The sequence below is a fragment of the Trichosurus vulpecula genome, chromosome 3 (genome assembly GCF_011100635.1).
Source record: "Trichosurus vulpecula isolate mTriVul1 chromosome 3, mTriVul1.pri, whole genome shotgun sequence".
NCBI lineage: Eukaryota > Metazoa > Chordata > Mammalia > Diprotodontia > Phalangeridae > Trichosurus > Trichosurus vulpecula.
This window is the reverse complement of record NC_050575.1, coordinates 187,555,318-187,579,266: the sequence shown is the minus strand read 5'-3', so window position 1 is coordinate 187,579,266 and position 23,949 is coordinate 187,555,318. Positions and strand designations below refer to the sequence as shown.

Sequence of the window (23,949 nt, the reverse complement as noted above, 5' to 3'; positions counted from 1 at the left end):
AAAATATTTTATTTTATTTGTTAACAGCACAAAAAATCTTTTCTGTTTTCACTAAAAATATTATTACACAGCAGTCACTGCCCTGGACTATAGAGCCTTCCCTTAAGGATACTGGTCTGGGCAAGACCGGGGGGAGGGGTGGATTTTCCCAGTGGTATCTGCAGTAATTGCTTTGGTGGGTTCCCATGTTAAATAATAATTTCCCTGAGGAGCTGAGATCCAGCTCTGAAGTAAGAAGGATGGGCTCTTTCATAGAGGTTGAAGGGGGCAGAGTGAGAAAATGGGGAATGATGGGCGAAGGTTAGGTGCAGTCATTCTAAAAACAAGACCTAAGGTTGACTAGAGTAGGGAAGAAGGGATATGACCCAGTTTCTCACCCCTTGGTTAAGCACTTGCTTCTTTGGTCATGCCCTAGCTCCCATGTGGGAGACCACTGTGAGGAATGACAGAGGACCATAGAAGGTTTTTGAACAGAGCAAAGAGAGAGTCAGACCTGACCTACAAAGCTTACAATAAGAAAACCTTACTTCTTGTTGTGAAAGGTTTTTTTGTTTTTGTTTTTGTTTTTTTTCATAATGACCAGGGTGCTAAAATAGTTGACAATTTTGCTCTCCTATCTTCTGGAATGTGACATGTTTCTTTGTGTTCATGGGTGTTTGTTCATGTGATAACTTGAAATAAGGAACAACTCTGACTGTTTTCATTTGTTCCTTCAGGAAGACAATGGTGTAAGAAGTGTGTAATGGAGATATGGCAGCCCTGGGAGTTATAGCTTCACAGATTTAGACTTGGAAGGGGCCCTAGAAGTCATTAAGACCAACTTGTTTCCCTTACTAATGAGGAAGATAAAGCTCAGAGACACAGTCAGAAAACTTGGGTTTGAGTCTTGGCTCTGCTGATTACAATTTGTGTGACCTTGGAATAAACCATTTTCTTTCTTTCATATTCTGTTTCTTTGGCTGTAAATTGAGGGGGGGGGAGGTGGCATTAAACAAGGTGATACTCCAACTTAGTAATTCCTTATGAGTAAGTGTAAGGTAACATATGGTAAGTTATATAAAATAGTCTTGAGAGGCTGTGGAATAAAGAAATAGATATACACACGAAATATATACATACAAAGAGCTTTTATTTTTATATCATCATTTCCAAAAATGTCCTTCCCTTTTCTTCATAGAGCAGTCCCTTTCAACCAAGGATATAAAAGGGGGGAGGGGGAAGTAATCCAAGAAAAAACTAAGCAACAAATCCACCAAGTCTGATAGAATATATAGTGTTCCAAATCCATAGGCCCCAATGTTTTTAAGAAGGAAGGAAGGTGAACTTTGTTATCTCTTCTTTGGAGCCAGATTAAGTCATTATAACAACACAGTGTTCAAATACTTTTTAAAAATTTTGTTTTATTTTTACCATTTCCATTATTATCCCATTATTGTTGCCTTCCTTCCTGTTGGTAAAAAAAATTCTGATCATAGACCCTGTGTATACTGTTTTCCTGGCTTAGCTTACTTCACTTTGCATCAGTTCATATAAATCTTCCCATGCTTTTCTGTGCTCTTCCTATCCATTGTTTCTATACCGCAATTTGTTTTGACCTTCCTCAATTGATGAGTAACTACATTTTCTTAAATAGTTCATTGCTGTTACGCATATTTTGGTGAATATGGAGTCCTTTGATCTTTATATTCCTTGAGATCTATGTTTAGCAGTTAAATTTCTGAGTCAAAGAGTATGAGCATTTTAGTCACTCTCTTATGCTACTGTATTTTTAAATAATGAAACAGATGGCACTTGACAGCATTAGCAAGAAAGTCAGAATCTCAGGAAGAACAATAATTGTATGTGTTGGATCCTTCACTCAAGTATTCTTATGGAAGGTCCAAATCATACATTATATATTAGCTGCATCCTTAGGTTCCTGAATAAGTTTGTGGGCTCATGAAATTATTATAACCCATATGATTGCCAAATGGCATTTCATTTTTTTTTAAACTTAGAAATCCTGGATCAGGAACCTAGACCTCTTGCTTCCAGAGTCTTTCTGTCACTGGCAGAGACAAATCTTCAGGTTTGGGAGAGTGGCTCAGAAAGTATTCTCACAGATGCAGCATTCACATTATTTTATCATAGTTCCTTCTTATAAGTATAGTATCCTTTCCACATCACAACATTCCCTATCATAGTTTTGATATATTATTATGGGTTGGAATAAGAAATTAAATGGGAATTTTAGGGGAGTTTTGCAGAAGTCACAGATGACACCCAAAGGCCGGCAGATGACACAGTTTAGAAACTCAGAAATGCATGAAATATATGTGTAGTATTGTATAATATCAACATATTTTATCTTTTAATACTGTAAACATGCCACAAGAGAAAAAGAAAAAAATTCAGACTTCTCCTCTGGTGTGAAGGGAGGGCCAAGAATTTTTACACAGATTTTTCCAGATCACAGGGGTGCCATGTCCCTAACTCCCATGATGTGGAAAGGATAACTGTACAATTTTGTTATCTTTTGGACAATATGAGAAAGGCACATATATGCCAGGACTTCTCTGACTGTATTCTCAAAGGAAAAGTGGCGAACTAAACACATGAATGCACACAAGAAAAGAGGTGCATGCAGGAACCCCCAAATGTTCTGTCTGCGCTTCCTGTCTTTACTATCACACTTCGCCTGGTTCCTCCTTTGCTCTATCCTTACCCACAGCATGTCTGCAAACTCAAGAAATATGACAGTCAGTTTATCCAAGAAGCAGCACAAGCATCCACTGCCTGGTGACAGCAACCCTAGTAGAAGTGATGAGATGGTTAGCCAATCTCGCCCCAGCTGTTCTCCGAAGTCAAAGCCCAGCAAGTGGTCCTTCTGTGTTCTCTCTCTGCTCTTCTTTCTGCTGTTCTTCTTTCTCCCCACTGTGCTGACTTGGGGTTTGAGTCATTGAAAAGCAGCACATAGCAGAAGGAAGGCTTTTAGAAAGTGGATGTGTTTCTTTTCAATGAAGACTTGTTTTTAATCTATTTACTCTGATCTCCCTTTTAGACTTTGTGCCCATAATAGAAAATAGTATGGCTCAACAGTAGCAAAATTCTAAAACATATTACTTTATTTATATATAAAACACATTACTGCTTTAAGATTGTCTCATCTGTGTGGTCAGATTGTTAGTCCTGACCATGAATTTCTCTCCTAACAAATTTATAGGATCCAATTTCATGCTGAGAGGAATTCCCATTTATTTCCTAGCTTACCAAGGAAAGTCACAAGTGAATATTTCTACTATAGCTTATCTTATCTTATTCTGTTTTTTATAACCTTCCCTCTCTCCTATATTTCTGTTGTTGGATACCAGAATAATGCTATCTTACATGGTAGATCCTGTAGTATTTTTAAAAAGTCTCTATGTAACATTAAAGAAAGGGTAGTAGTATTAACCAATTCTTAATATATGGGTAGGGAAAGAAAGGAAAGGGAACAAGCATTGTTGAAGAACCTATTATGTGCCAGGTACCATGTTAAGCACTTTACAAATATTAACTCATTGCATCCTCTCAACAATCCTGGGAAATAGGTACTATTATTACCCCTATTTTAGAGTTGAGGAAACTCAGGCAGATAACTACTAAATATCTCAGGTGGGATTTGAACTTAGGTCTTCCTGACTCCAGACCCAGTACTCTATCTGCCTGTCACCTGGCTGCCTCTACGTAAATACATCTTTCCCCTTTAATGATAGATATAGGCAATAAAGTACCGAGATAAGACTCCCCAAACACTTGCTCCTTCAAAACCATTTTGCTTTCTTGAATGTTTTCTTCCAGATTTGGAATCTAACGATGTCCGACCAGAGAGGGATCTTAAGAATTATTGAATTCAACTCACTTATTTTAAAAATGAGTAATCGAGGCTGGGAGAGGAAGGGGCTTTCCTGTGTTCACATAGTAAAATATGAAAGCCGGGACTCAAATTCAGGTCTGGCTATAAGGCTACAGAACAATGAAAATTATTCTCCTCTAAGTATACTTGGTAGAGGACCAACCTTGGAGTCAGGAAGACCAAGTCTCAAATTCTGCTTGGAACACTTAATCTCACAGTGCCCCAGATGATGCTCTGAGGTGATGTCACAGGTGAATTGCCAATACGTACCAGTGGAGAGATTTTACACTGCCATGAGTTCCCCACGCAGCTGAAATCATAGATCCAGACCCCAAGCTTGAAGATACCTATGAGATAATTCTCCACATCATGAGAAAAAATATGCATTATAGCTTAATCTGATATGATTTATTCTGTTTGCCATATACTTTTCAGTGAGAGAGCAGCAAGGGCAATGTGGATGCTTTTTTTTTCCATGATTATTTTCCAAAAAGAACAGTTAATTTAAATCTTTCCCAAAGTACTTTTGCAGGGAAGAACTTGGATAGGAGAAGGGCTATCACAGAGGGTGGTTAGTCTGCATTTAGAAATTACAGAGACTGGCCCAAATTACATCAGTGCCATTCATTTACCTCTTCTTCCATTTCTATTCTCCACCCTCCCGTGCCTGGTTTTTTTTTGAACTAGTTTACCATAATCAACCGAGTAGCTTAATGGGTTGGGTGGAGTAGGCTCACCTCTTTGTAGTACGGCAAGGATTGCCTAATGTTATGAGCAAGAAGATTTGGCAGGAGGAAGGATACTGTGTAGGGAAAAGTAACTCTTCTTCTCCTTTTATCTTCAGATCCATTGATTCCCTGGGTCGTTGTCTAATCAGAAGCACCTTGGGGCCTCACTAAAGCAAGGGATCTCAATTTGAGATGTCCTAGATATGTCAAGAGAGAATTATTCACCTTGGACCCTAATCTTTAATCTGCATTAAGGTTTTGAAAATTTGCATTCAGGAAATAGCTTGATCATCCATCTGTAAAATTAAGGAGGTTGGACTAGGTGATCCTTATGATTCCTTACAATGTTGAGATGTTTATTAGCTTGGAGAAAAGAAGAAACTTGGTAGGGGAGGGAGTAGTGGGCTTGATCTCTGCCTCAAGCACTTGAGAGACTGTCATTTAAAGAGGGATTAGATTCATTTTGCTCGGCTCCTGAGGGCAGAAGTAGGAAAGAGTAACTGGAAGTCACAGAGTGGAAGATATTTATTCAGTATAATGAAAAACTTCCTAAAAATTAGAGTTGCCCCAAAGTACATTTTCATTGAGAGTTCCAAAAGCATCCCATTGTGAAGTACTAAGTTCTTCATCACTAGCACCGAAGGACCCCAAGAAAAGGCTGTCTGGCTACTTTTTAGGAATATTGTAGAGAAAACTCCTATTCAAGTAAGCATTAGACTAGTATTAGTCTCTGGTGATATTCCCATTTTGCAGATATTTATTAAATACAATATGTAGAACTTTCATTTAGGTGTGTGAAATTTAGCTAAAATACAGTTCTTATAAGATACAGTCCTCATGAGGCTAAAACATTTAGACAAATAATTTAAATAAATATGGTGAATTATGTTAGAGGCAGCATAATGTAACAGAAAGAAGGCTGGTCTTAGAGTCAGGAAAACCTATGTCTAAGACCTTCCTCTGACATATATTAGCTGTGTGACCCTGGACAAGTCATGTAACTTCTCAGCTCTAAATTGTCCGTATGCATAGGTGAAAGGAGTTTCTATATTAGGATACAATGATGAAATATTAGATCCATTCTAAATGCATTATAAAAGTCTCAGAGGTATAAGCAAAGTGGTGAGATTGACAAGGTGGTTAAGGTAAATACTAGCTAGGGGACATGGGAAAGTTTCAGGTGAGAGATGGCACTTGAGTTCAGTTTTAAAGTATGGGAAGAAATTCATCAGGGGTATTATGTGTGCATACTTTTCAGGGTTAGGAAGTAACCATGGGAATGGAAAAGTGTGGAATGATGAGTAGTCCAGTTTGACTGGAGAATTGAGTATGGAGTAGCCCTGTGAATCTGGGAAGAGAGTAGTGACAGAATCTAGAGGACTTTGAGTGCCAGGCTAAAAATCTTAAATTTTACTCAATAGGAGATACATGATTTTAAGGTTTTGAGCAAGAAAAGTACCATGACCAGAAATATATACAGAAAGGAAGTATATAAGAAAGGAAAGGAGAGAGGGAGGGAAGACTTAAGTATCTACTATGAGCTCAGGCACTATGCTAAGTGCTTTACAAATGCTACTTCTTTTGGTCCTCAGGACCCTGTGAAGTATGTGCACTTTACAAATGAGGAAACTGAAGCAGACAGAGATTAAGTGACTTGCCTACAATAACACTAAGTGTCTGAGGTCACATTTGAACTCAGGTCTTCTTAACTCTAGGCCCAGAACTCTATGCATTGTACCATCTCATTGCCTCTATACTCAAGTGCAGATAATTTAGAATTAGAGTTTTGTTTCTTATGACTCTAATTTGACTACTAAAATAGAAGAGCCTTCTTTTCTCTTAACTTTATATATTCCTCAGTACCTAATTCAGTGTTCTACATATATGTCACTATATCAGAGATACATATGCTTATATATGTCCATGTTTTCTTCCCTGATCAAATGGAAGTGCTCTAAGAGCCAAGATGGTTTCATTTTGTTTATCCCCTATACTTAGTACAGTGCCTAGCATATGGCTGACACTTAAGAAATAGTGGTTCATTGATTCATTAAAGAAGATGGTCTGGTGTGAGAGGTGGTTTGGAGGAAGGAGAGAATGGAGGAAGATGAGTTAAGAAACCATTTATTGTTCAGTCATTTCAGTCACGTTCACTCCTTGTGACCCTATTTGGGATTTCCTTAGCAAAGATGCTGGAATGGTTTGCCATTTCCTTCTCCAGCCCCTTTTTCAGATTGACAACTGAAGCAAACAGGGTTAAGTGATTTGCCCAGGATCACACAGCTAGTAAGTGTCTGAGGCCAGATTCAAATTCAGGAAGATGAGTTCTCCTGACTCCAGGCCTGGCACTCTACCCATTGTGCCTTCTAGCTGCCCCAAGAAACTATTATAGTGTTTCCATCTTATGCTGATGAGGACTTAAAGTAGAGTGGTAGTAATAAGGGAAATTGAGTGTCACAGAATTGATGTTTTTGAATAGTAGTACTGCAGAGGACTTTTGAGAATCCCTTGGACAGCAAGGAGATCAAATCAGTCAATACTTAAAGAAATTAATTCAGGCTATTCATTGGAAGAACAAATACTGAAGCTAAAGCTTAAATACATTGGTCCCATGATGAGAAAACAGGGCTCATTGGAAAAGACCCTGATGTTGGGAAAGATTGAAGGCAAAAGGAAAATAGTATCATGGAGACAATGAACGTGAACTTGGACAGACTTTGAGAGTTAGTGGAGCATAGGAGGGCCTGACATGCTATGAAGAACATAGCTAACAATGGCTATGCCATTAAAAAAAAAGACTGATTCAGGACAGGTAGGCCTGTTGTGAGGGTCGCTGCGCTAAACAAGCAAATTAAGTCGCTATGATGTTCAAGGGGCTGTCCTAGATGCCGAGGATCAACAAAGGAAATAGTTCTTGTGTTGAAAGAGTTCGTTTGACCTTGGAGAAACAAAACATAGATAAGCGCGCGCGCGCACACACACACACACACCGACACACACACAGACACACACACATTTGAGCACACACAAACACAAATGAGTTAGCACTAATCAATTTCATGGGGAGAGGCGCAAACGACCAAGAGCATTAGGAAGGGCTTCATGTGGAAATGGAACTGGAGCTGAGCTTTGAAGGGAAGTAGGATTCCAATTGGAGAAGAGGAGGAGGGAGTGTATTCCATGTCCAGGGGCAATCTGTGCAAATGCACGAAGGCAAGAGATGGAACACTGAGGACAAGGAGTAGGAAATAGGTCAGTTTGGCTAGAGTCAAATATGTGAAATGGAGTTATGTGACACCAGTCCAGAAAGATAGGTCAAAGCCAGACTGAAGAACTTTACATGTCAAATAGAAGGGTGTGGATTTTATTCTAGACATAGAGGGGATAGGGGAATCATTGAACTTCCTGAGTAAGGATTCAACATGGCTAGGTTCAAATGTAGTTGGTATGGAAAAGTGATATAGAAATGTTGGGGATAAGTATCACTTCAATTATTCAAAGGAGGTTTTATTTCATCAGTATTTCAATCAGTATTCCACCAATGCTGGTTATAAGCCCTCTATACTTTAGATGTGGGTTGCTGTGGTTAAAATAATTCGTTAATTTCTTAGTAGACCACCTTCTGATGCTGAGCCCCTCAGGACTTCTCTAGGCTAGTCTGTTACACACAGTACAGCATAGGGATTGTAAAAAAAGCCTTTCCAGCTTTGCGTGACCTCCTGAGATTGTACTTTATTGTATTACCTATGAGAACCCACGGTCATTTCTATATCATAAGGAGGCACCTCAAAAAATCCTAGTAGTTCTTAGACAGTGATCATCTCACTGTTTGCACCAGCAGATCCTAGAAAATAGAGGGTATTTAATGAAATTTGTTGATTGATTGAGGACAGCAGCAGAGAAGGTATTGTAATTTTTCTTGCTGTTAATAATAAATTTCTGCCAATGCAGGTCCTACAGTGGACCTGAATTAAATTAAACTCAATAAACGCTTAATAAGCACCTGCTATATGCAGAAGGCTATCCTCTGCCTTAGGGAGATTTTAAAAGTTCCTTCTTTCATGAAACTTAAAATCTGAGTAGGTGGATAAAACATACACCAATAACTTTCATTGCCTTTGGTCCTGATCTCACATCACCTTCTTCTTGATGTCACATGTTTCTTTCACACTTCTGAAATTGCCAAGGCAGTAGCCAGAAAAGAAATTGCAGTACTTTGCAGCACTTCAATTGCATTTATTTTTGTCTAAATGGCTGGAAAGAAACAGTAAGTTCAGACAAACGTATCTTATTCTGGGAATGCCCCTGGGTAGCAAAACAAAACAAAAAAAAAAACAAAAAAACATTTTGCTACTAGCCAACGCTACTTGGCCTTGCTTTATTCTGTGGAACTGTGTTACACACAGGAGAGGAGGAGTGAGAAACCAGGATAATTGAAAACTCCGCTCCCCTCTCCCCCAAACCAAGTAAACTAATTCATTATCACTCTTATTCTTATTCTCTCTCTCTTTCTCTCACTCTCTCCCTCCCCCCCATATATATATATGTGTGTGTGTATGTGTGTGTGTGTATACACACACACATACACACACACATACATACACACACACTAAAATATGTATAAAAAATATATAAAAAGGCAAAATTGCTTCTTGAGTATATAGCCCTAAGTGCACCATCCTCTCCTGTGCTAACAGAATTAACATAAAGGTGCTCATTAGTAGGAACAGTCTTTTGTTTGAAAGGATGTGAAGGATCAGCAGGGTGCTTGGAAACCTGGTGAAGTTAGGCTGCTGGAGAGGTCCTTGAATGTGTATTAATCCCCAATAAATGTTCAAGAATTTAAATAATTGACCCCAGGGACTGTTTGAGAGGAGCAGAGCCTAACATGTTTCCAGATCTGTCTCTGGGCCTCAATCTTCTTGTATATCTATTTGGTGGGGGGCACAAGATGGTGGCAAGCCCTTCGTGGGCGCCTCCCCTTTGCCGAAAAGATAAGACTGCTTGAGCCTAAAGCAGGTATATAGAACAGCTTCCTAATAGTGTTTCCTTCAGGACAAATCCAGAAATGATCCTTAGCATACTTAACAAACAAGAGCACCGTATCCCTAAAGTCCACGGAGCCTGGGAAATGAGGACTTTTTCCGCGATACTGATTGCAGGAGCCCAGCTGTACTGCTGTTGCCACAGGGTTTTGTTTTCCGTAGCTTCTCTTTAATGCTGTAGCAGCTGCTTTTGAAAAATGGTGCACTGCCAAGTCCTTCCCCCCCCCCCCCACATGAAACCCTTAAATATTGTTGAAAGGGTCGAGGGAGGGGGGAGAAATCTTTGTTTACCTTCATTCTGTGGAGTTTGCATAGGACTAGGAGAAAGTGATCAAATTTAAGACTTTAGAAAACAGGATCTTGGGGGTACCAAGCTCTTGGCAACTGTAATTTGCTCGGAATCATTTTAAACGGTGGGCTGCCGCAGTTTGCTGACAGTGCTGTAAAACAAATTGCCCTAGGAGAAAGGAGCCATGAGTTCGGTGAGGAGACGCGGTAGCAGCTATGTAGGGTTTGACAGAGCAACCTTAACGAGCTCGGATCCAGTACATCTAGTGAGTTCTCTTTATCTGGTGAGCTGATTACACAGGTCCTTGGCTGCTCTCTAGCCCCCTCCCACCTTACAGTGTCTATATTTAAAAATGTTTGTAGATAATAATGGTTTTCAGTTTCTTTTACAAAAGGCAGGCAGAGTTGCCTCATGACAATAGGAATCTATTTGTGTGTGTTTGTGCATTTTGGGGGGGGGGGAGGTTAGGGGGGAGCGAGATGAAGCGGGTCCTGAAAGCTGCGTGGGCTTCTGACAATTGCATACTTTAGAGACGCCTTGGGATTAGGAGTGATCCAGGTGTCTGTCAGTAAGGACACAGCTTCTTGGTGAAGATGAGGACCGTCTTTCCTCCTTTATTTGTACGGTAAGTAGAGCTGGTGGGAAGGAAGCTAGAGGCATGGGCTTGGGGGAAGGGGTTGATGGTATTTCTGATGTCTTTTAAAAGGGTGAAAGGAAAGAGATTTCAAGTGATAACAATAGGATGCCTGAGACGGTCTAATCATTTTTCCATGAATCAAGCCACTATAGTTAGTGTGTTCTGGACAAGGAGAAGCCCTTTGAGGTGAGTGACAGGAGCCACAGGATGGGGAGAGTAATAGTTACCCCTGATGTCATTAGCTGCCTCAGTTTCATATTATCATCAGACCCTCTATAGGTGTCTGAGGCACTGCATGCCTTGGCAGCTTTGTTTCTCCCGCCAGAGCTCTGGGTAACAACCATGAACCTCTTTTGTTTAATGTGAGGGCTGTTTTCTCCTATTGCTTCTGGGCTGCGGGTATAATTTCTGCTTGGATGCCTTTTGATCCCAATGCTCATAAAACCATTTTGAGGAAATAACTACATGATTATTGGCATGTATTGTGACTACTCATTTATTTATTCTTAGCACAGGGTTTAGTAGAAATTAGAGACAAAGGTTTTTGACACATGAGGCTTATATCTAAGTTTGACATCAGTAAGAAATATTTCACTGTCAATAATAAACGCCCTTATCTTTTTCCATCCAGAAATCTAACCTTTTGAGAGTTAACGTTTCAAAGCTGACATTTTTCTTTTGTGTGTTTATATTGATTGTCATTTCAGGCATTAGGGCCAAAAAGGGGGTTTGTAAAAGATATGGAAGCCTGAACATTTTTGATATGAACTTGTAAGAAACCAAAGTTACTGTCAGCTTTGTGTTTGGAGAGTTTATTGGACTGCAAGTTTCTTGCCTAGATGATGGAATGGAAAATTCATAATGGTAGGAATCAAAGGGTCTTTGCTTTGGGGTGACAATTTTAATCCGCACCTTACTACCTGAGAAATGTTACTTCGAAGACAGGAAGATCTGAGTGTGGCAATCACTTGGTAGTCTAGAGAGTGTATGTTACACATTTGGGGGGGAAATGTATTAGTGAATTATGCAAATACACAAAGATGGCAGCAACTTGAAAATCTAAAAATAACACTGGAAAAAACATGGTTGAGTTTTATTCAAGTCTAATCAAAGGCATATTGTTTGCACACTATCAGCACTACAGGTTTATCTCTGGATTACGGTTTCAAGCATCGCATTGGTCAGAATCCCTATCCAAAGAAAGAGGCCCCCAAAGTACAAAGAGAATGATTATGCAAATATGTATTTTTTTCATTTCACAGACCTTCTCTGGCAAATTAAGCAATACACTTATATAAAGTCTAGTTTTTCTTTATCATGAATTGCCCACCCTTACTTAATGTATATTGGAGCACACGAAGCATATAATAGCTTATATTGCAATTTAACATTCATGTCTGTTTATGTGGACTGAGCCATGTATAATTTTCTATTTTAGCCTGGTGTTTTCAAAGACCGAATGATGGTCGATATAATGAATCCATACTACTCGTGATTTATTAAGTTGTCCATACTCATTATCATAACATAGTGTGATGGCTCTGACAGAAGTGTTATTGTTCACATCATGAATCTTTGCCGTAGTTGAAAAAAATAAAATAATCTCAGCAGCAACTGATTTCCCACCAGCTCCCTCCCACCCCCCCCAATAGTCAGTCACCTGCATTGTGCAGTTATAAATAGCCCACTCTGGTGGTATTGGGTTAGAGGCAGGACGTGACACATGTGCAAAGAGTTTTACTTCCTGCTCAGGGACTCCTGGTGCTATTATTCACCAGTGTCTATTTCAGTTACCAGCACAGAGGGGATCTGTGAGAGTCCCTGGTTCTGATCCATGGGTTGCCATCTCTGGCTTCTTTTCCTTCCTAGATCTTGATAGACTTTGACATGCTGCAGCTGGGTCCAATTTATTTACAGGGGTGACCTCATTTCATCTTTAATCTCCGTGTTGTTCAGCAGAAATAGTCTTGGGTGATGATAATTACTTCATTATTATTCAGGGAAACAGAGTATTATCAATTAATAAAAAACACATACAAAAGAAGCTTAGCGGCTTCCTTTCATTTTGTTTCTACTGATCACATTAGCTAATTATCATGGATAAAGTCTAGAGAGGAAGGTTAGAGGTGCTTCTAGATTCCACACGGAATTAGTAACAGTGTTATCTATACAGTTTTTAGAGAGGCCTGAGAACACAAAGACTTGCTCTACTCCAAAAACGAATGGGGGAAATGCTATTACCCACTTGAAAATCAATGACAGAACAAATGATTTTGGAACATCTCTTAGAAACAATTCACTTCAATTCAACATCCTTTTATTAAGTGTTTACTCTGTGCCAAGCTCTGTTCTGGGCTGCTCAGGTAACTCAAAGACAAAGACGAAATAGCCTCTGCCCTCGGGGAAGATCATGTGCATAAATTAAATAAAACATATAATCAAAGTCATTTCTGTAGGGAAGACAGTGACTGGGAGGATGAAGATAGACTTTCTATAGCTTTGAAGGAAACAGAAGTTTCTACATGGCCAAAGTGAGCAGGGAGGATGTGCCTGGCAGGGGAGGGGGAGGGAAACAGCCTGTGCAAAGGCACTGAGAGAGAATGAAATGTTCCGTACAGGGAGCAGCTAGCGAGTCAGGTCAGCTGAAATGCTTTGTGTAAAAGAAGGTAATGTCTAATAAGCCTGGGAATGTAGGCTAGATTCAGATTATCAAGAGCTTTAAAATGCCAAAAAGAGGTATTTCTATTTTTATCCTAGAGACAAAAGGGAGTCACCGGAGCTTCTTGAGTGCGGGAATGGCCTGGTCAAACTTTTTCTTTAGGAATATCAATTTGGCGCCTGGGTGGAAGAAGAAATTGAGCCACTAAAGTGATTTTCCTGAAGCACAGGTCTGACCATGTCACCTCTTTACTCAATAAACTCTACTGCGCCCTAATTCCACCAGGACCGAATACAAAATGTTCTGTTTGACATTCAAAGCCCCTCATAACCTAGCTCCCTCCTACATTTCCAGGCTTATTATTATACCTTATATCCCCCGTAATCTTTAATCCAATGACACTACCCTCTTGGATATTCCACAAATAAGATACTCTAGAATCTCTCGATTCTAGGCATCTTTTTTTTTTTTTGGCTGTCCTCATATCTGGAATGCTCTCTCTCCACTTTTCAGCCTACTGACCTCCCTAGCTTAAATCCCAACTAAAATTCCTGCTTTTCCTCCCCAGCCCCTTTTAGTTCTAGTACCTTCCCTCTGTTAATTATTTTCTATTTATCCTGTAAATAGCTTGCTTTATATGTATTTGTTTGCACGTTATCTGCCCCATTATATTGTAGCTCCTTGAGGACAGGGATGCCTTTTGCCTTTTTCTGTATCCCCGGAACTTAGCACAGTGCCTGGCACATAATAGATACAATAAATATTGATTGATTGATAGGAAAATGGGGAGGCCAATAAGAAAATTATTGAAATAATCCTATTGAGAAATAATAAGTGCATGAATTAGTATGTATACATATAGGAACTGTTGAGATAAGTACAGACAAGAAAATTTTATCATACCTCAAGTATGTTAAACAGAACAAGGAGATATCATGGTTCAGTGGAAAAAGAGGTGTGTATTTTTATTTATGCACATATAAATATAAATATGTCATCCATCTTTTTATCTATCTATAAGCTTTAAAAGCTTAAAAATCACACTAAGAATTTTGAAGCACTGTGTGTATCTGTGTCTGTGTGTGTCTGTGTGTATGCGTGTGTGTGTCTGTGTATATGCGTGTGTGTGTCTGTGTGTGTGCGTGTTTATGTGTGTCTGTGTGTATGTGTGTATGTGTGCACGTGTCTGTGTGTGTATGTGCATGTGTGTGTGTCTGTACTAGATTCATTATTCATATGAGCTTGCAGATATAACTAAAATCACAGATGTTTTTCACGTGAACCACAGTTCAGTTATTCCTCACCCATCCTGTAGTTTGCAGTTCATGTTTTGTAACCAAGTGTAGGATGCTACTACACGTATACATATTAAATTTTATCCTATTAGCTTTTGCCTATCTGATTAAAACAGGAGATTATCAGGAATAGTCATCACCTCTTCCTCCCTAAGCTGATGTGTATTATGAATAAAGATGACATTCAACAGTACTTCTGTGATCAAAAACAGCAAATTCTATTTCCTGAAACTATTGGTACCTTTATACTTAGGTGATGAAAAAATTCTCAGGGAAAATGAAAGCTAGACATCTTCAAGGCCTCATGACAACATCATATAGTAGAATGAATGTTGGGATCAAACCACATACTAGTCATGTGATCATGGGCAAAGTCATTTACCCCCTTGAATCTTAGTTTCTTCTTAGTAAGGTGAGAATAGGGCAGCTAGGCGATGCAGTGGATAGAGTGCTGGTCCTAGAGTCAGGAAGACCTGATTTCAAATTTGGCCTCAGACCTTTACTAGCTGTGTAACCCTGGGCAAGTCACGTAACCTGATTTGCATCAGTTTCATCATCTGTAAAATGACCTGGAGAAGGAAATGGCAAACCGCTATAGTATCTTTGCTTTTAAAAAAAACCAACAAAAAACCCCACCCCAAAACCCTAAATGGGGTCATGAAGAATTGGGCACGACTAAAACAAGTGAACAGCAATAGGGTGATTATACCATTACTATACATGAGAGTTACTATCTTCATGGTTTCAGGAGGTACTAAGGGAGAGTCGCTGTGGTCTAGTGGAAAGACAACCACAGAGGCAGACCTGAATTCAAGCTTTGGGTCGGTCAGTTATACATTATTTTATTCATGCTTAGTTGAATGTTGAATGTTGATTTATTTAAATGGGGAATAGATTATGAAAACCATTTTAAAATGGAAAAATTAAATAAAAAATAAACGTCCCTTATTCTACGTATGCCATAGTAAAAGAGAAAACTGAGGCACAGGCAAGGAGATGGAAGTGTTTGCTTGGGAGTCCAATTATCTTTGGCACTTTTAAGGATGGCAAATGTAGTTGTCTGGGGGTGATTGCAGTTTTTCCAATACAAATCCAAAAGAGAATATGGGCAGAAGGTTTGTAAAGCTTAAAATGTTATGTAAATGCAGACTATTAGATGTGAGCTATTTATTTAGATAAGTGAAGAAAAATGTTCTGAGTGAATGTATTAAACTATGCACTTGGGAATGACATCTCTATCACTGGAGATATTTAAAACTGGTTGAGAATAGGTATGAAACAACATACTGTAGTCTATAATACAGTATTCAAAGGATAGGTAGGATGATTGCATAGCTTCTCTGAAAGCTAATTTCTATTATTTGGTGATGTTTGGATCTGAGATCTCTGAAAAAATGCAATATAAATTCTTTCAAGACAGATATTTGAACTTACAATAAAAAATGTTAATTTTTTAGAGAGAGACAGATATTTGCCTTTTGTGTAGGCAGAGGTGACTAAATTCACTTTGAAGTCATTCTTACTCTCTCTCTATGTTATACACACACATACACACATATATATGAGATATATATATATATATACATATATATATATATATACATGCACACACACACATATACCATCTCAATGGTATTTTAAAATGTAGGTCTTAAAAGCCAACTCCTCTGCAATGTGCATGCTTACAGCTATACAGAGAGAGTTTTCCTGAATATTAGCAAATGTTTAGGGTCACAGGACTTGTATGATAGCTAGCAAGTAACCCTCTAAGAACCCCTCAAATGTGTATGTGTGACGAATGTAAGAATTGGTAGTTTTCTGAAGACTATGCAAGCTCCTCTCCAGTCTAGGCATAATTAAGAAAGGTCAGTGATGGACCCTGGTTGCTAGTGTAGCCACAAAGGTTTGTTAAAGCCTGGATTGGGTATTTAGGAGGATTCACATATATCATCTATACACACATGATAGATATGAAACTCCTTCCCCTTTACAAGAAAGAATTTAAGAGAGCTTTGTGCTCTCAGTGGAATGTAGCTTGAACCATTCAAGAATATTTCAAAGGAAGTAGTTTCCTACTCCTTTCACTAAGTGAAGAATATCTCTTCTTCCTCCTCCTTTTCTTCTCCCTTTCCATTTCATTCTTCTCTTCCTTTTTGTCCTTTTTTTTTTTTTTTTTACTTTTCCATTCAATCCCACTTCCTTTCCACGCTTCACATGCCTGTACAAAAATGTACCTATTCTACAGTGGAAGATTCCCTCTTCCTTTATTGGGCCATCAAGAGCTTAACTGCTTAGTCAGTAGTGACCTTCTACTTATGAGAAGGTTATAGAATTTTGACTTGACCTTGTAATCCTAGTTCTTAAGGAGCTTATGGTATAAAGGACGGGAATCTTCTTATTTTAGGTGCTAAGATAGTTACTTAGATCGGGAGTGCCCCACCTGGGGTATGCATACCTCCAGGGAGTTTAGCTAATATGTCACATGTGCATATGCATGGCAGACTGGAATTTATTTCTTTTTGTGTTGAATATGATATGTTGGAAAGGTTTCCTGAAATCCAAGGAGTATAGAAACCAAAAACGTTGAGGAGCCCCTGATCTAGGTTGAACTGACTTTTGGCACTTTTAGGGAAGGTAAAGGGATCAATCATTTATTAAGTGCCTACTGTGTGCCAGCACACATGACAAATATTATCCCATTTGATCCTTACAACAACCCTGGAAGGTGGATGCTATTGTTACTCCTGTTTCATAGTTGAGGGAACTAGGCAGGTAGAGATGATGACTGGCCGGGAGGCCTTTAGCTGGTAAGTGTCTGAGGCTAGATTTGAACTCAGGTCTTTCTGACTCCAGGCCCAATGCTCTATCCACTGCACCACCCAGCTGCATCTGAATAATAATAATAATAATAATGATATCATTCACGTGTCACCTGCTATGTGCCAGACACTGTTAAGCACTTTACAATTATTATCTCCTTTGATCCTCACAACAACTCTAGGAGGAGGGTGCTGTTGTTATCCCCATTTTGTAGATGGGGAAACTGAGGCAAGCAGAGGTTAAGTTGCTTGGTCAGGGTCACACAGTAGTAAGTATCTGGGGACAGATTGGAACTCAGGTCTTCCTGACTCCAGGTCTGGCGCTCTATCCACTGCACCTCCATTAATTCACACACAACAGATATGTGGGGTATACTTCCTGTGGCCATAGTATTGTGTTTTGTGCCCAATGCCCATCATTTCTTAGCATTCCTGTCTTCCTCAAATTACTTTCGTCAACTTGCTGTATCCTTGTTTCGTCTCCTCGAGGAGAATGTGAGCTCGCTCATAGAGGGCTTTTTGTATATGCAGAGCCTAACCTAGTGTTTGATAAATGTTTGTAGAAGGAATAAATGTCGGTTGAATTGAATGTGGAATACAGCAGGAGACCAATGTAAGAGTGCAGGTGAGAAGAAAGGAAGGTTTGAACTAGAGGCTTAATAATAGAAGTGGAAAAGGGAGGGAAGAGGTGCAGGAGTTTTTGTACAAGTAGAATACGCAAGACTTGTCAATTGTTTGACTTGAGGAGGGAAAGGAATAAAGCAAAGTTAACTCTCAGGTTTCAAACCTGAGTGATCGATTGGGAGGATGGGAGGAGCATCATGGCACAGCATTGAAAGAGATATGGAAATTGGGATGAAGGTAATTGTGTTTTCTTTTAAAGGGAAGTTGAGTTCACTTTTGGGAATATTGAGTTTGAGGATGTCAATGGGTCATTCAGGTATAAAGGTCCAGCAAGTAGATAGAAATATGGGACTAAAGCTCAGGGAAAGGGTGTGGAATGACATGATATTACATTGGATATAATAACTGAACGCATGGATTAGAATGCAATTGCCAAAGGAAAGTATAGAAGAAGGAAGAGACTTATATTTCTTTGGTAACTTCACAACCTATAGAATAGGGTTTGGTATGTAGTAGGTGTTAACTGAATGCATATTTAATTTTTTCTTGCTTGTATGCAAGATTAATTTTTTGGTATGATTCAAAACACCATCTCAGCCACCATTGACGTGAGAGGGAAAGAGTGAGCTCACTTAACCATTGTTGCTTTTTATCTGGATGTTGGGGTAGAAAATCCACAGGGTAGACAAAATCAAGTTTTCAAACCACTTACTGAATATATAGAACGGATGTCCAGTTTTAGCCATTAAGTGTGGTGAACTCATTTATTGAATATGAAATGCACCTTAAACTTAAGAAAGCACAATGTTCGAGTAGGGTGGTAAGTAATCTCATATAGGCTAGAATGAATCTAGTGAGTGAATGGGTCCTCATCCTTTGTAGTTCAACATAGCAGTGTTACCATTGGATTAGACTTGTAAAAACGGGGTGGGGAGCAAGAGAGGGGGTAGCAGGTTATATGTAGCTCAACTCCTAAGAAGTCCAGTCCCTAAGAAGATTAGTCCCTCAGAGTTGGAGGAAGCTTTGCAAATGGGCTCCTGCCAATTTCCAAGCAATAATTTATCAATTCCACTCAATAAACATTCAAGTGCCTGTTATGCCTAATATGAAACAAAGGTTAATGAAGCCCTCTAAGATCTCCACTCTAACCTCTGGACTCCATCTCCCTCCCCCACTGAAAGCCCTGTTTCCCTTCTCAAGTGCTTGTGTGTATTTCCTTTGTTGCTATCCCATTCCATCTTGTGTTATCCATTTTTGTGTCCTCTGTCATATCCTCTTCTTTTTAGATTAAAAACTCCTTGAGATTAGGGAGTACCAATTTTCATCCCTCTAGTCCCAGAATCTAGCGTAATGCCTTGCCACATAATAAGCACACAACACATTGATTTTTAAAAATAAGATGGACTCTATTCTCATGGGCTTTATAGTCTAATAAGGGAATGTTAAAAACACTATATTCAAATAAAAAATACAGTGCATTGGAATGAATGCTGGATTTAGAGTTTGAGGACTCGGGTTTTAATCATCCCTCTGCTTCTTATGATTGCTATGCATGATGATATTGGACAAATCATTTCACTTTGCTGAGCCTCAGTTTCCTCAGTTGGAAAATGAAGTTGCTAGACTATTAATCTCTATCTTCTTTTCCTGATCTAAATCTCTGACCCAATCTTAATATGCTGCATAAAATGGTTCATTTTCCAGAATGGCTGAGTTACTGTGGAGGCTAAAGTTTGGGGATTTGTCATATGTGGAGCCTGACTTGTTCTTTACCAGTTGAAGCTGAAACACTCTCCTGTTCTGCATTTCTGAATGAGCTCCAAGGCAGGTTTCTATTTTAATCTTTGGTTAAGAGGTTCGTAAGTGATGAAGGGACTGTCAGGTTAAGTGTGGTGAAACAACAGTATTTGTCTTTGTGGGGGAGGCCTCAAGTTCAAATTGATCATTATATCTAATCTCTCATGTTGTTTTTCTTATGTGATTTTTTTGAGGTGGGGGGTGGGGTATTGAACCTGATTTTATTGCTTCATAAACCAAACCAAACATCTTAACCATGTACTTAATAATCTAACACAGCTAGCAGATTTGTAATTGATTCAAGGGAAATTAACAATAAATGGAACTTGTATATGGATGTGTATATATTAGGGGAAAAATATGACATTGTATTCTCCCATGGCAGAAAAATATAATTATAATCAAAATTAATTACTTCTGTGGTTTTATCAAGTTTCCGCTCCTATGATTTTGGGACAAATTGGGTTGAAAAGAAAGGGGCAACATGGCATAGTAGATAAAGTGCTGGATTTGGAGACTAGAACACCTGGGCTCAAATACTCTCAACACTTGGTGGCTGTGTGACCATGGGCAAATCATTTGACCTTTCTCTGCCTCAGTTTCCATGTCTCCAAAATGGAGATAATAATAGCAGTAGTATATACATCAGGAGGTAATGTGCTTAAAGTGCTTTTTAAACTTTAATGTTCCCTAAAAGGGTCAGTTATTATAGGAAATGAACTAAATTATCTCCCACTATGAATAGCACTATGATGCTCAAGTTGAATTCCTATGATAGAGGAAGCCAGGTATATGCCATGACTTCAATAAGATAATTACAATATTGTATATGGGTGAAAGGTGTGTATTGAGTACAAATACTTGTACACAAATGGTGACTTAAAGATGATATCAAGGAGATATGAAGAGAAAATAAAGTGAGTAAGTCATGCAGGACATGGAAGTGGATTGGTTCCACCTCCATAAATTAACAGAAAGGAAGTTGTATTAGTCATACGGTAGACATTAGGTACAAACAGATGGATAGCCTATGCAGACATTCACAAAATAACCTGAAAACCAGAAGATGACCTCCAGAGGGTCAGCCAGTTACTCAATGAAGGAATCACTGAGATACATGGACAAGAACAACACAGAATGAGAAGGCATGGAAGGACTTGTCATGGTCTAAACCAGCAGAGGAAACACCTACATTGAGTGGTTCAAAAAGGAGTTATTTGAACTCTATTAAAGGTATTATCTCCCCAATTTAAAGTGTGAATTCTTTGAGATCAGGGACTGTCTTACTTTTTTATTTGTATCCCTAAAACAGCACAATTTTTGGTACATAATAAGCACTTAATAAAATGCTTTTTTTCATTCATTCAAGTTTTGATTTCACCCTTCCTGTTCCATTTCAAAGCATCCTTTTCATTTCTAGTCACTGATTTATCAGGATTCTATAAACAGCCTGCGTCAAAAGAAAGTAGAATAATACAGTGCAATTTGATACGTCTGTGTCCCTTGCCCTGCCTCAAAAGGGCATTTGGAGTTTGAACCCCACTGTGGCATAGGGTACATTGCAAATTCATATTATCCAATCTCAACCAAATACTCACTACAGCAAAGCAGTCCTCTTTTCCCTCCCTAATTGATTTCCTATCTCACTCACCAGAGAAGCCATTCTAGACTTTCTTTTCCCTCCTCAGGGCTCCCACACCTTCCCTTTCTTGCTTTCTCTTGGTTGAGGACCTTGCCCCAATTTTCACTGAGCCAACTGAGACCATTTGACATGAGCTCCATCTTCTCCCATTCTCTAAAAACTGCTTAACACCATCTCCTATTTTCTCATCTTTTCCCTTTTCTTTGCCAAAGCCAACTCTTCTATATGTGCACATTATCCCACACCCTTTCCTCTTCAGTAAATGACATCCTCAATCCTCCCCACTCTCTTTAGACTCTTTAACCTCTCCCTATCAGCTAGGCCCTTCTCTACTGACTTCAAACATGCTCAAGTCTTCCTCATCCTTAAAAAACCTTCGCTAAACTCAACCATTCCCTTAAGCTATCATCCTATCTCCTCCTCCATTCCTTAGCCAAACTCTTTGAAAACACTATTTATATTCACTACTTTTACTCCCTCTCCTCTTACTCAATATTTGCAGTCTGGCTTTCAATTTCACCACTCAACTGAAACTACTCTCTGAAGTTTCTAATGACCTCTTAATTGCCAAATTCCATAGCTTTTTTTCAATCCTAATCCTTCTTGACCTATCCCGTTGTATTTGACACTGGTAAGCACCCTTTCTTCCTGCATACTTTCTCCTCTCTAGATTTTCATGACATTTTTTTCTGGTTCACTTTCTACCTTCCTGACTCTCATTTTTTAGTTTCCTATACTAGCTCATCATTCATATCATGTTCCCTAACTGGAAGTGTTCCCTAACATTCTGTCCCAGGCTCTTTTATCTTCCTTTATAACCTCCTTCATGGTAATCTTGTGAGCTATCATGAGTTTAACTCATTTCTGTGTAGACAACTAGCAGATCTGCATTTCTAGCCATTTCCAGTCTATTCTCTGAACTTTTGTCCCACATCACCAGTTGCCTCCTGGGAATTTCAGGATGTCCTGGAGGTGTTTTAAATTCAACATATCCATAACTGAACTCATTGTCTTTCCCCTTTAACCCTCCCCTCTTCCAAACTTCACTCTTTCTGTCAAAGCCACCACCATCTTTCTAGTCTCCCAAGTTTGTAACCTTATTATAATCCTGTATTCCTCACTCTCCCTCAGCCCACATATCTCACCAGCTGCCAAATCTTGCTGTTTCTACCTTCATAAAATCTTTCACATGTGATCCCTTCTCTCTATTCACATATATACCACCCTGATTCAGGTCCTCATTTCCTCTTGTCTAAATTAGTGAAACAGCCTACTAATCAGTCTCCTTGCCTTGAGTCTTTCATCACTCCAGTTCACCCTACACATTGCTATCAAAGTAATTTTCCTCAAACAGGTCTGATCATGGGGACTTCTTTACTCACCAGTGGCCTCTTATTTGCCCTAGGATAAAATATAAACTCCTTGGTTTAGCTTTTAAAACCCTACACAACCTGGCCTCAGCCTATCTTCCCAGCCTGAATGGGCAATTGCTCTCTCTCTTCCACTCAGTGATCTAGCCAAACCTGCCTTCTTACTCATACATAAATCCATTGACCATCTTTGGACCTTTGCACTGATCATCTCCTGTGCCTGAAATGTGCTCACCTTATCTCTGCCTCAGAGAATCTCATTCTTCCTTTGAGATGAAGCTCAGGCACCATCTCATACATGAAGCCTTTCCTCCTACCCTCATCCCCACTTCTAGTGTGTCCCTTCCCAAACTACCTTATATTTAAATTCTTTGTATATATTTGTATTTACTAATTTTGTATTTATTCAGTATAAGTTTATATATGTACTTGTTTTCTCCCCATTTGAATGGAAGCTCCTTGTAGGTAGGGAAGATTGGTTTCATTCTTTGTACTCATATCCCCAGAGCCGCCATAGTGTCGGACACTTTGTAGGTCAATTGACCAAGTTTTTTTCAATGATTTAATGACTAATGATTTTGATGACTAATTTTTTAAAAAGCAATTTTACTATCATTTGCTATGATTTATCCTGACTCTGAAAGTTCGCTTTAGATAATAAGATGACATTATAATTTTGCTTTAAGATAAAAAAAGATTATACTACTATAGTTAGTATATATAAATGCCCTGCATCAATTGACACAGCTTGGTCCTTTGAGGTATCTTTAAACACCATTCCTCCTAAAACTTCTTGTTATTGACATTCAGTAGCTGTGTGATTATAGGCAGAGTTTCCCCTTTGAGTCTCAGTGTATTTTCCTGTATGTACTTATTCATCTATCTCCCTGGTTTTTGTGGGAAAAGTCCTTTGTAAACATTAAAATGTGGAACATTAATTCACTGTTGGTGGAACTGTGAACTGATCCAACCATTTTGGAAAGCAACCTGGAATCATACCTAAAGAGTTATAAAACTGTGTATACCCTTTGACCCAGCAAAACCACTATCGGGTTTGTTTCGTAAGGTGATTAGGAGAAAAGGAAAAGAAATTATATATTCTAAAATATTTATAGCAGTTCTCTTTGTAGTAGCAAAGAACTTGAAATTGAGAGGATGCCTGTCAATTGG

General features: G+C 38.9%; 1 protein-coding gene across 6 annotated transcripts in view; it reads left to right on the top strand.

Moving 5' to 3' along the window:
* Positions 1–10,075: 10,075 nt before the first annotated feature.
* PHACTR3 (phosphatase and actin regulator 3) overlaps positions 10,076–23,949 on the top strand; it is a 205,286-nt gene continuing 191,412 nt past the window's right edge. For 3 of the 6 annotated variants that reach the window (XM_036752702.1, XM_036752701.1, XM_036752700.1), the window contains exon 1: positions 10,440–10,561. The gene's annotated coding sequence lies outside the window, so the exon portion shown is untranslated. Of the gene's footprint in view, positions 10,220–10,438; positions 10,562–23,949 lie in introns of those variants that run through there. The other 3 variants (XM_036752699.1, XM_036752698.1, XM_036752697.1) reach the window with 3 other exon arrangements.